Source organism: Stenella coeruleoalba (assembly GCF_951394435.1).
Source record: "Stenella coeruleoalba genome assembly, chromosome: 15".
Classification (NCBI taxonomy): domain Eukaryota; kingdom Metazoa; phylum Chordata; class Mammalia; order Artiodactyla; family Delphinidae; genus Stenella; species Stenella coeruleoalba.
Genome location: NC_137161.1, coordinates 34930619 through 34942623, shown reverse-complemented (window position 1 = coordinate 34942623; position 12005 = coordinate 34930619).

The window sequence follows — 12005 nt, the reverse complement described above, 5'->3', positions numbered from 1 at the left end:
TCCTTGGGTGAAATTGGACGTAGCTAGTGCAGAGGTAAAAAGATAATGATCTCCCTGTTTATTAACCTGCATTGTGTGTGGATATCCCTAAAACTGTGTTCTTAAAATCTAAGCGCAGGTTCAGAAGGCTGGATGTGCCTGGAGAAACAGGAGATTTGAATTCACAACACTAAGGAGATAGCACTTGAGAGAATTAGGATAAGTTGGTGGTAATTTGTGTTTTTTCTAGATACTTTTTAACACCCTGGGCTATTCTACTTCTTTGAATGTAGATTTCCATTCACAGCTTTAGTATCAGAATATATGAGTATTTTATGATATAGATTGCTTCTTATTCAGAGAGAAATAAAGCATTTTTTGAAAAGAAGATATCGGGTCAATTTGTAACTGTGGAATTCAACTATTTTAATCTCTGAGCCCGAACTACCTCTCTGTTCCCTGTGCATACCCATTCATTCTCTTATACCTCCTAGTTCCTCTTCTTTACTCGTTTGCTTCTTTCCACTCATAGTCATGTACCGGGCCAGCTACATGCTTTGTGAGGGCCATGTCAAGTGAAGATGTGGGCCCCCTGTTCAAAAAAGCAGGAAAAAGGCCTTTTCCTTTCTTTCAAGGTTTTTCTCTTAACCTGTCAAGGTCTCTTTTCTTTGCTATTTAATGTCATGTTTCCTTGGGCACGGGGATCCTCACCGGTGCCTGAATACCACCCTGTGATCTGTCCCAACTCCTGCTGGGGGTGGATGGCGGCACTGCCACTGGGCCGGTGGTTCAGCCAGCAGCCAAGGACTCGTTCAGGAAATGTGGGGAGGTGGTGGCAGGGTGGTAGGGTGGAGGGGGTGCGGGGTGGGGATAATGTGTGATTCTAGACTCCCAGGCCCCAGCACGTGTTCCATGGTCCCATCATCCTTTATTATAAAACACAAACTTAAAGATAAGATTATTAAGAATTTCAAGCCAACAACAGAACACTAAACTTACGCTTGAGGCCCCCTTTGGAGCCTGGAGTCCTGTGTGACTGTATTGGCGAACTGTCCAGGAAGCCCTTGTCACGTGACTTTTACATTTATTCCCCAACCAGGTATTTGACAGATTATAGGTAAACTTGGTAATCAAGGTGAGTCTGAAATTGTCTTTTCACCATCTCTCTGGTTGTTCATTTAGTGTGAAGTACTGAATGAAACAATTGAGAGAATCACTACCTTGAAATATGACCATGATATTATGTCTTCTTGTTTTATTATACTGTTTGATCATTCTCAGATCTCTCTCTTTGTCTCTCTCTCTCTGTGTCTGTCTCTTTCTCCTTTCTTCCCTCCTTCTCTCTTTTCCTTTAAATGCTAAGATATTTGTAAATACTATGATGGACACAAACATATATCTTTCTTTTTGAACTTATATCTAGGTCTGATAAAGAAGAATCATTTAGCAACTTCCCTGGTGGTCCAGTGGTTAAGATTCCATGCTTTCACTGCAGGGGCCACGGGTTCGATCCCTGGTTGGGGAACTAAGATTCCACATGCTGCATGGCATGGTCAAAAATATAAAAAATAAAATACAATAAAAAATTTAAAAATAAATTTTAAAAAAAGTTAAAAAAGAATCATTTTATCTGATAAAAAGAAATTAAATTTTTCTCCAAATACTAAGAAAGAATATGACTGTCATATCACGTAATTGTTTTGTGCTTTTCCAATTAATATTGATCAGTTAATAGGTCTATAATAAGCACTTCTTTGATCCCACCAACTGATTCAGAAGTGCCTTTGCTGTTTGCAAAGAATGTCCACTTTGGCTACATTATAGTTTGTGGCTGCTAAAAACTTGATAGCTTTCTCAGCAAATGGAGATCTTCACAATGGCATTTTAAGTGAGTCTTATGAGAACGATGATGAATGATCTTTTTTTTTCCTAAATTTATTTATTTATGGCTGTGTTGGGTCTTTGTTTCTGTGCGAGGGCTTTCTCTAGTTGTGGCAAGCGAGGGCCACTCTTCATCGCGGTGCACGGGTCTCTCACTATCGCGGCCTCTCTTGTTGGGGAGCACAGGCTCCAGACGCGCAGGCTCAGTAATTGTGGCTCACACGCCCAATTGCTCCGTGGCATGTGTGATCTTCCGAGACCAGGGCTCGAACCCGTGTCCCCTGCATTGGCAGGCGGATTCTCAACCACTGTGCCCTCAGGGAAGCCCCTGAATGGTCTTAATTTGTGAATTTCTAAACACTTTTATGACCCCCCAGATCCACACTACCTCCTTCAACGTAGATATCCATTTTTTCTTCAGAGTCATAATACAACTAAATGCTTCATGATGAGTGTTGTTTCCATAATCAGGAAGACATAAAGCTGTTTTTACATTGTTTTGAGAGTGTCTCCAGTCCAGTTGTAACAACGTTAAAACCAAATCTGTCTGATGTCTGAGACAAAAAGGGGGGCGTGTTTGTTGCACATCCCTTGCTGGGTATTTTCTCACTTGAACTTGAAAGAAGTTCTTTGAGGAAGACAACTGATTTTTCTGTTCCTGAGTTTCTTAAAATATGTTGAGGGAGGGGATAATAGAGAACAGATAGCTTAATATAGGCCAAGTCTGCTTTTCTTGTGTGTTTAATGTATATGGTGCCCTAAAGAAGTACTTCTCAAGCTGGAGAGTGTATTATAATCACCTGGAGGGCTTGTTAAAACAGATTGCTGGGGCCACACTCATAGATTCTGATTCAGCAGGTCTGGGGTGTGGCCTGGGAATCTTCATTTCTAACATGCTCCCAGGTGAGGCTGATACCACTCTTGTAGACACACACTTTGAGAACCACCGGTCTTGTCTAGAGCAAGAAGCATCAATTCCTATTTGCCAAGCAGATCATGTAATGAGCCGGCTGTTGCATATGGATGACACCCCACCTAAAAAGGCCACCTTTTCTTCAGCCAATTGATTCTTCTTGTTGAAATTTATTTCTTATAGAGGCACAAAGTACTTACAGTGATGTGTGTTACGTGCTCAAATTTGTCAGAGGTTTAAACATTTTACACATACACTCATGTGACCATCAGCACCCAGATCAAGATTTGGAGCTTCTCCATCATCCCCAAATGACCCCCTCTACCAGAAATAAACTTATGTTAACTTCCATCCCCATTGGTTAGTTCTGGCTGTTCTTGAACTTCATATGTGGGATCATACAGTATGTACTACTGTTTTTGTTTTGTATGTGAAGTCCATTCATGTTGTTGAGTATATCAGTAATTAGTTCTGTTTATTCAATGCATGAACATGCCACAATTTATTGATTCATTCTCCTATGGTTACATGTTTGGGTTGTTTTTTCTGCTGGAAGCTGATTCCCACTGATTTTAGTGAAAATGCAAGTTCAGTGTTATTTTCTGATTTTTCAAGAAAAGCTAGACATCAACATTGTTATGTGAAGATTTTAAGGCTGGCAAATATTTAACAATCTAAACATGGAGCGGGTCATATTAAACATGGGCATGGCCGATGTCTGGTGCATGAGGCACGAGTTCTCAACTCTTGTAACATCTTGGCCTCACAGATCTTTCCCTCACGGCTAAAATCACTCTTATGCCCCTACACAGAATCATGACTGAGATATGTAGCAGTAATGGGTGCCTGCTAACAGAATTAATCAGACTCTTTTTTGTTTAAGCTTGCTTATATTCTGCTATGTGGAAGAACGTGGGTGTGAAATAAACTTCCTTGTCTCCACCAGGCTTGGGGAGCCCAGAATCCCAGGCCTGTAGGAATAAATCAAGTAGTATGGATGCTTCTTATCCTGCAGTTTGCAAACTGCATCTATGTCATTGCTGTGTTATTCATTCGTTTATCTTGCCAAAACATTAACATTTGTGAAACAGCTTTAGAGGGCTGTGGTGGATTAGTATAGCATGAAAGGAAGTGGTGGCTTGTTCTCAAATAAGGAGAAAAGATCTTTCATTGTAAAATCCATAATTTATTTATTGTCTGATGAACTGTACTGCATGTCCATTGCATAGCAACAAAATAAAGTTTGTCTGTTTAGGAAAGACTGAAGTTTTCTTATAACATAAAGATAGAGGATGCTTTCTGAACTTATATTTTCTTCAATGTGTGCTCTGTCACATGCCAGTTATAGAAGAACATCAGGTTGAGAGTTTATTTTAGATAATACAAATGTTAACACAAATGACAGAAGGGTATTATTATATGTTTGTGTGATGGGAAATCTTACCTATTTAAAAAGATGTAATTTCCTGTCCTTATCCAAATCTAACTTGAGCAATCAGTATCTTATTTCCTCACTAATAGTTGTTTGGGGGAAATAAGAAAGCTTATTTTTATCCAGTTATCTGTTTGTTTTTCTACTGATATTTTCCTGAATATCATTTTAGATAATGAGCATAGGTTCAACTAAAAATTTTCCAGGATCTTCTGAAAACCAAGAATTGTGTTATCCTGAATAATGTCAATGCAAGGGCTGGAATTCAAGTGAGCAATAAATTTGATTTTGTTTGTTCATTTGATTCAGCCTCATTGGGGAAAAGACTCTGGCTCAGTTTCCTACCTGTGTCCTCTGGTTAGATCATCTGTCTTTAAAGCTGATTTGTTTTCCATTATAGTCAAACTCCTGAGTCTAACAGTATGGGGATCTTCTTATTGATGGACTAGTTTATAGCAATATGCTTTTCATTATATATTAAAGCTTTATTACCAACTTCACTAAATGAAGTTGAAAGCCAACTCACCCCAAAGCACTGGGTTAGGATCCTGAAGATCTGAGTAACTAGCTATGTGAAGCATTATTTAACCTTCGCACCCTCAGATTCTCAGCCGTGAAATGAGAACACAGCATGGTGAAATATGTGAGAATGTATCGTGAATTATAAGTTGAGATTCAAAGTCTTATTCATAATAATTATTATCAGGAGAAATAAGTTCAAATACATATTTTGTTTTTATATTACTTATTTCAAAACTTTGACTTTTTGTGAAAATGTTAAGTATTCCAAGCAATTCAACAGAGTAAAAAAAAATCACATATTTTACCACATAGAGATAATTATTATTTATATTAGATGAATACCATTTCAGACATTGCTATATATATATATATATATATAATAAATAGCAGCTGGATACATAGATAGAAATGGCTTTGCTGAAATAGAACTACACAATAAATGTTACATTTAAGTAAAATATTCAATTTAGTGTTACTTGAATTTAGTAGAAGGGAAAGAGAAATTGAAGGAATTCTTAAAATTAAGGTAAATGATCGTCCAAAAAGAAATATAGCATATAAGTTTTTGTTCATTGCATTTTGAAAATTATTTAAAACTTAAGAGGTTGGAGTAATTTGTTATTTCTGGCATATACATATTTCAATTTCAGACAGTATCAATTAACTCATCACTGTAAAAAATGAAGAAATTAGCCCTTACACCTAGTCTCTTTTCTTTTTTCTCCCTTTCTCTCCCAATTTTCTTAATATCTGTCTACTATCAAAGTATAAAGCATCTTCCTCTGTAACAATAATTTCCAAAATTGTTTACTATTAGTTTTCATTGAAATAGGTTTAGTACTTACAATAGTCTTCAGAGCTTCTCTATTCCTTGGTTCTTAACTTCGATTTCATTGGTAAATTATATTTTCAAAATTAACTGTATTCCTTGAGTTTCTGCATGTTTGAAAATTGGCCTGATGTGTTTATATTTGAATGGTAGCTGAGATGAGTATAATACTTTGGGGTCACACTTGCCTTTGTCAGACATTTTGCATTGCCATCTGGCATCTGGCAAAATCCAGACTGGCGTGCTTTCTTCCTCTTGCTAACACCACCCACCAAAAAAACAAAAACAAATACAAAAACCTGATGCCTGAAAAATGATTTCTTTATCTCTGAATTTCAACACCTTCAGCTGAGGTAATGCTACATGCCCCATGACTCACAATTTAAAAACAGGACTATGCTTAGCACATTGCTTTAATTTTAATTTAAATATGAAAAAAAGTCCCAACTTAATTAGTATATGTCTCATATGAATTATTATATATTATTAACATTGTCCTCTATTTTCTATGTTAGCCTTACTAACAATGTTATAACAATAGTAACATCAGTGGTTATTATAAATTTTGGTACATTTGTTCTGTTAAAACAAACATTTAAAGATTCTTATTATCTAGACCAGCACTACCCCATGAATGTTTTGTGATGATGAAAATATTGTATTTCTGTGCCATCTGATATAGTAGCCACTACTTACATATGGCTATTGGGCACTTGAAATGTGCCCAGCATTGAATGCTTAACTTCATTTAATTCTAATTATTCTAAATTTAAGTAGTTGCATGTGGCCACTTGGTATAGTCCTGGGTAACCCAAATGTAGACATGCAGAACAATCTTAGGCCGAGAAGAAACTTTATTTAATAGACTCAAGACCAACCTTGCTACATGGTTACCCTGGGCAAGTGATGTAAAGTCTTTTCAATGTAGTCCAATTTAAAGAATAAAATGTTATAGCAGCTCTTATCTGTATTGTAGGCACTTCAATTACAGTAATAAATGTAATAATGTCTACAATTATTTGGAAGAAAATACTATATTGATCTAAAGCAGCTTTGGTTTTTGTTTGTGTTTCTTGTTAATCTTTTCATTTATGATTTACTGGGAAGATCCCAGAAATTTTGTCTGAAGTCTTGAGTTCATGGCTCAGACTAGCCATGGACTGAACACAACATCGTGAGAAAATAATCTTGAACATAAATTTTCATCCTTTAGGTGGAATAGTCATAACACTATTTAGTAGTATGTACTAATGAGTAGTGATGCTCTTTTAAACTAAGAAATGATGTATGCGTAAGCTATTATATAAATACTTGTAATAAAAATATTTGGCATGTAGTGTAATGACTGACATCTTGGAAATCTGAAAATAATGAGCAAAGTTTGTTAGACAGAGTGAAATAATGTCCTTTTGAGTAGATAAAATCCTGTATCCTAAATAGCCAACTGGCACCAATAAGGGGCCTTTCTCTAAGGAACTTTGGCATTTCTTTGATCCAGTAGCGCAGATTTCTTTACCAAATGAACACGTAGCATTGCCCAAGTCAAGAACACACTTTTGGTTGAGATTTTCCTTTATTGTTGATATCATGTTATCTGGTTTTAATATTAATGAACACACCTCTCAGATTTTTAAAAAGTTTCTGAATAATAGTAGACAATAATTTTGCCCTAGTCAAGAATATATTTTTAGTTTGAATATTAGTTGTTATAACCATGCTATCCAGTTGAATTTTTTTTTTTTTTCAGTATGCGGGCCTCTCACTGTTGTGGCCTCTCCCGCTGCGGAGCACAGGCTCCGGATGCGCAGGCTCAGCGGCCATGGCTCACGGGCCCAGCCGCTCTGCTGCATGTGGAATCTTCCCGGACCGGGGCATGACCCCGTGTCCCCTGCATCAGCAGGTGGACTCTCAACCACTGCCCCACCAGGGAAGCCCCTAGTTGAAATATTAATGAGCAATATAACTCCAAATTTTTGGAGAATTTATGAATAACAGTAATTTAATATAATGTGTTATGACATGAACATTTCTGTCTTAAGTAGTGATTTTTAAAAAAGAATCCACTAAAAAGTAGTGAGAAAGAAACTCTGTTAAACAATTCTTCAATAAACTAACTGAATAAAGTTAAAATTCACTGTTTCCAACACTCCCAATCATATAGCTACGAAAAAAAATGCAACAATAAAACAAGCCAACAAAAATATTTGAAGATTGAGATTTTAGTAAACTGTTAATCTACCCAAAAAAAGAAAAAATAATAATTTATGCAACTGTTAGATATTCATGATTATGGGCATGGCAGTGTATATGAAAGGCAGAATCCATAAATTTGAAAATGCAATTATTGGATCAACTGGTGGTTTTGTCTACACAACTGCATAAACAATTTGCCTACTTTCCACTAACTTGACCAGATGCTTTGTTGTCATGTAAACACAATCTAAATGAAATCCACATATTTCCCCCCAAACCTTATTTTAGCTAAATGCTTCTTGGCTAATCTTATTCCAGGTCTGTTAACAATTTATCCAGATGATTTGATTGCCTTTCAACTCTTTTGCCATTTCTTGCTCATCCTTTATTGGGCAGGCAAATGATGGAGAAAATGATGCAAGGGCAAGCAAATAAACATAGAAAGAAAGGTCTTTGGAAAGCAAGACACTCCCCACAGTTGTTGGATCTTTCTCAGGAAGGGGGTGGTTAAGAGGGCACAGGAGGTTAATGCTCAAATTGCCTCTCCATCTGAGATGCCTCCTCCCAGGAGTTCAAGAAAGAAAAGCTCTTCCCCCTCTACTAAATACCCTCTCTGCTAACACTTGTACTTCCAAAGTTCTTCAAAGGCTTCAGGTAAGTTAAAAAATAGTTAATTTGAAAAGATGTATGATAACTTAATTAAAAATTTTCAACTGTAATAACTTTTATAAAATTTTCCATTTTTGTTGCTTATCCAAAACTTCCTGATGATGAAGGTTCATGTGGTCCTCCAAATTTTTTACCTTTCCCAATAGAAGGAAATGAGAGATGATAGATAAGACTCACATCTTCCAAGAATCCATCTTTTCCTATCCATTTCAGTTTATTTCATGGACTGCTGACCTTTTGGAGTTTTTGACACTCATTCAGAAACAAAACATAAATTAGGTATTCTAAGCATTCCAATCCGGTGTAAAAGCCAAGGTGATTTCCTAGTCTAGATTCATTTATAGTTTTGCTTCCACCAAACGAAGGGTTAAGAATGAAACTGAGAAATATCAGACCCTGTTGGAAAATGCTCATAATCAGCCCTTGTCTGCACTACTGAAGCAGCTCAGTAATGAATGAAAATTTGTCATGGATATTATAGAAAATTTTAAGAATGAACTCTAACATTCTATGCTTGACATCAAAATATAGCAAATACTTAAAGCATTCCATTAAAAAATTTAAATCACAATATCTGATGGAATATTCTAAGAACAATGATTTTTTTAAATTTTTATTTATTTTTAACATCTTTATTGGAATATTATTGCTTTACAATGGTGTGTTACTTTCTGCTTTATAACAAAGTGAATCAGCTATACATATACATATATCCCCATATCTCTTCCCTCTTGTTTTTCCCTCCCACCCTCCCTATCCCACCTCTCTTGGTGGTCACAAAGCACTGAGCTGATCTCCCTGTGCTATGTGGCTGCTTCCCACTAGCTATCTATTTTTCATTTGGTAGTACATATAAGTCCATTCCACTCTCTCACTTTGTCCCAGCTTACCCTTCCCCCTCCCTGTGTCCTCAAGTCCATTCTCTACGTCTGCATCTTTATTCTTGTTCTACCCCTATGTAGTTCAGAATTATTATTATTATTATTTTTAGACTCCAATATATGTGTTAGCATATGGTATTGTTTTTTCTCTTTCTGACTTACTTCACTCTGTATGACAGTCTCTAGGTCCATCCACCTCACTACAAATAACTCAATTTCATTTCCTTTTATGGCTGAGTAATATTCCATTGTATATATGTGCCACATCTTCTTTATCCATTCATCTGTCGATGGACACTTAGGTTGTGTCCACAACCTGGCTATTGTAAATAGAGCTGCAATGAACATTGTGATACATGACTCTTTTTGAATTATGGTTTTCTCAGGGTATATGCCCAGTAGTGGGATTGCTGGGTCATATGGTAATTCTATTTGCAGTTTTTTAAGGAATCTCCATACTGTTCTCCATAGTGGCTGTATCAATTTACATTCCCACCAACAGTGCAAGAGGGTTCCCTTTTCTCCACATCCTCTCCAGCATTTATTGTTTGTAGATTTTTTGATGATGGCCATTCTGACCAGTGCGAGGTGATACCTCATTGTAGCTTTGATTTGCAGTTCTTTAATGATTAATGATGTTGAGCATCCTTTCATGTGTTTGTTGGCAATCTGTATATCTTCTTTGGAGAAATGTTTATTTAGGTCTTCTGCCCATTTTTGGATTGGGTTGTTTGTTTTTTTGATATTGAGCTGCATGAGCTTCTTGTAAATTTTGGAGGTTAATCCTTTGTCGGTTCCTTCATTTGCAAATATTTTCTCCCATTCTGAGGGTTGTCTTGTTTATGGTTTCCTTTGCTGTGCAACAGCTTTTAAGTATCATTAGTTCTCTTTTGTTTGTTTTTGTTTTTATTTCTGTTTCTCTTGAAGGTGGGTCAAAAAGGATTTTGCTGTGATGTATGTCATAGAGTGTTCTACCTATGTTTTCCTCTAAGAGTTTTATAGTGTCTGGTTTTACATTTAGGTCTGTAATGCATTTTGAGTTTATTTTTGTGTTCTGTGTTATGGAGTGTTCTAATTTTATTCTTTTACATGTAGCTGTCCAGTTGTCCCAGCACCACTTATTGAAGAGGCTGTCTTTTCTCCATTGTATATTCTTGCCTCCTTTATCAAAGATAAGGTGACCATATATGTGTGGGTTTATCTCTGGGCTTCCCATTGTGTTCCATTGATCTATATTTCTGTTTTTGTGCCAGTACCATACTGTTTTGATTACTGTAGTTTTGTAGTATAGTCTGAAGTCCAGGAGCCTGATTCCTCCAGCTCCATTTTTCTTTCTCAAGATTGCTTTGAAAATTTGGGGTCTTTTGAGAACACTGATTTTATACATGAGCATTTTATGATCATAAATTGCTATTGTGAAATGGTTTGATTTTCAAAACAGAAATGAAAAGGGGAATTATTAAAATATTAAGAAGTATAATTTTCTCACGGATAGATTTTGTCATGTAAAAATTTCTTTTTTGTGAGTTACAAAGTTCATTTTAATATAATTAATTATAGAAACTATAAAATAGGCCTTGGTTATCAATATTTTTTAATTTTATTTTATATTAGAGTATAGTTGCATAACAATTTTAGGTTCATTTCAGGTGTACAGCAAAGTGATTTGGTTATAAATATACATGTATTTATTCTTTTTTCAATTCTTTTTCTATTTAGATTATTACAGAATATTGAGCAGAGTTCCCTGTACTATACAGTAGGTCATTATTGGTTGTCTATTTTAAATATAGCTGAGGAGGAACCATGATGGTGGAGTAGAAGGATGTGCTCTCACTCCCTCTTGTGAGAACACCAGAATCACAACTAGCTGCTGGACAATCATCAACAGAAAGACACTGGAAATCACCAAATAAGATACCCCACATCCAAACAGAAAGGAGAAGCCACAATGAGATGGTAGGAGGGGCACAATCACAGTCAAATCAAATCCCATAACTGGTGGGTGTGTGACTCACAGACTGGCAAACACATATACCACAGAAGTCCACCCACTGGAGTGAAGGTTCTGAGTCCAACATCAGGCTTCCCAACTTGGGGGTCTGGAAATGGGAGGAGGAATTCCTAGAGAATCAGACTTTGAAGCCTAGTGGGAATTGACTGCAGGACTTCAACAGGACTGGGGGAAACAGAGACTCCAATCTTGGAGGACACACACAAAGTAGTGTGCATATCGGGAGCCAGGGGAAGGAGCACTGACCCCAGGGGAGACTGAACCAGACCTACCTACTGGTGTTGGAGGGTCTCCTGAAGAGGTGGGGCTGGGGGCCTATGGGCTCACTGTGGGGACAAGGACACTGGCAGCAGAAGTTCTGGGGAGTACTCCTTAGCATGAGCCCTCCCAGAGTCCTTCATTACCCCAAACAAAGGGCCCAGGTAGGCTCCAGTGTTGGGTTGCCTCAGGCTAAACAACCAACAGGGAGGGAACACAGCCCCACCCATCAACAGTCAAGTGGAATAAAGTTTAACTGAGCTCTGCCCACCAGAGAAACAGTCAGCTCTACCCACCACCAGTCCCTCCCATCAAGCCTCTTAGATAGTCTCATCCACCAGAGGGCAGACAGCAGAAGAAAGAAGAACTACAATCCTGCAGCCTGTGGAGCAAAAACCACATTCACAGAAAGATAGACAAGATGAAAAGACAGA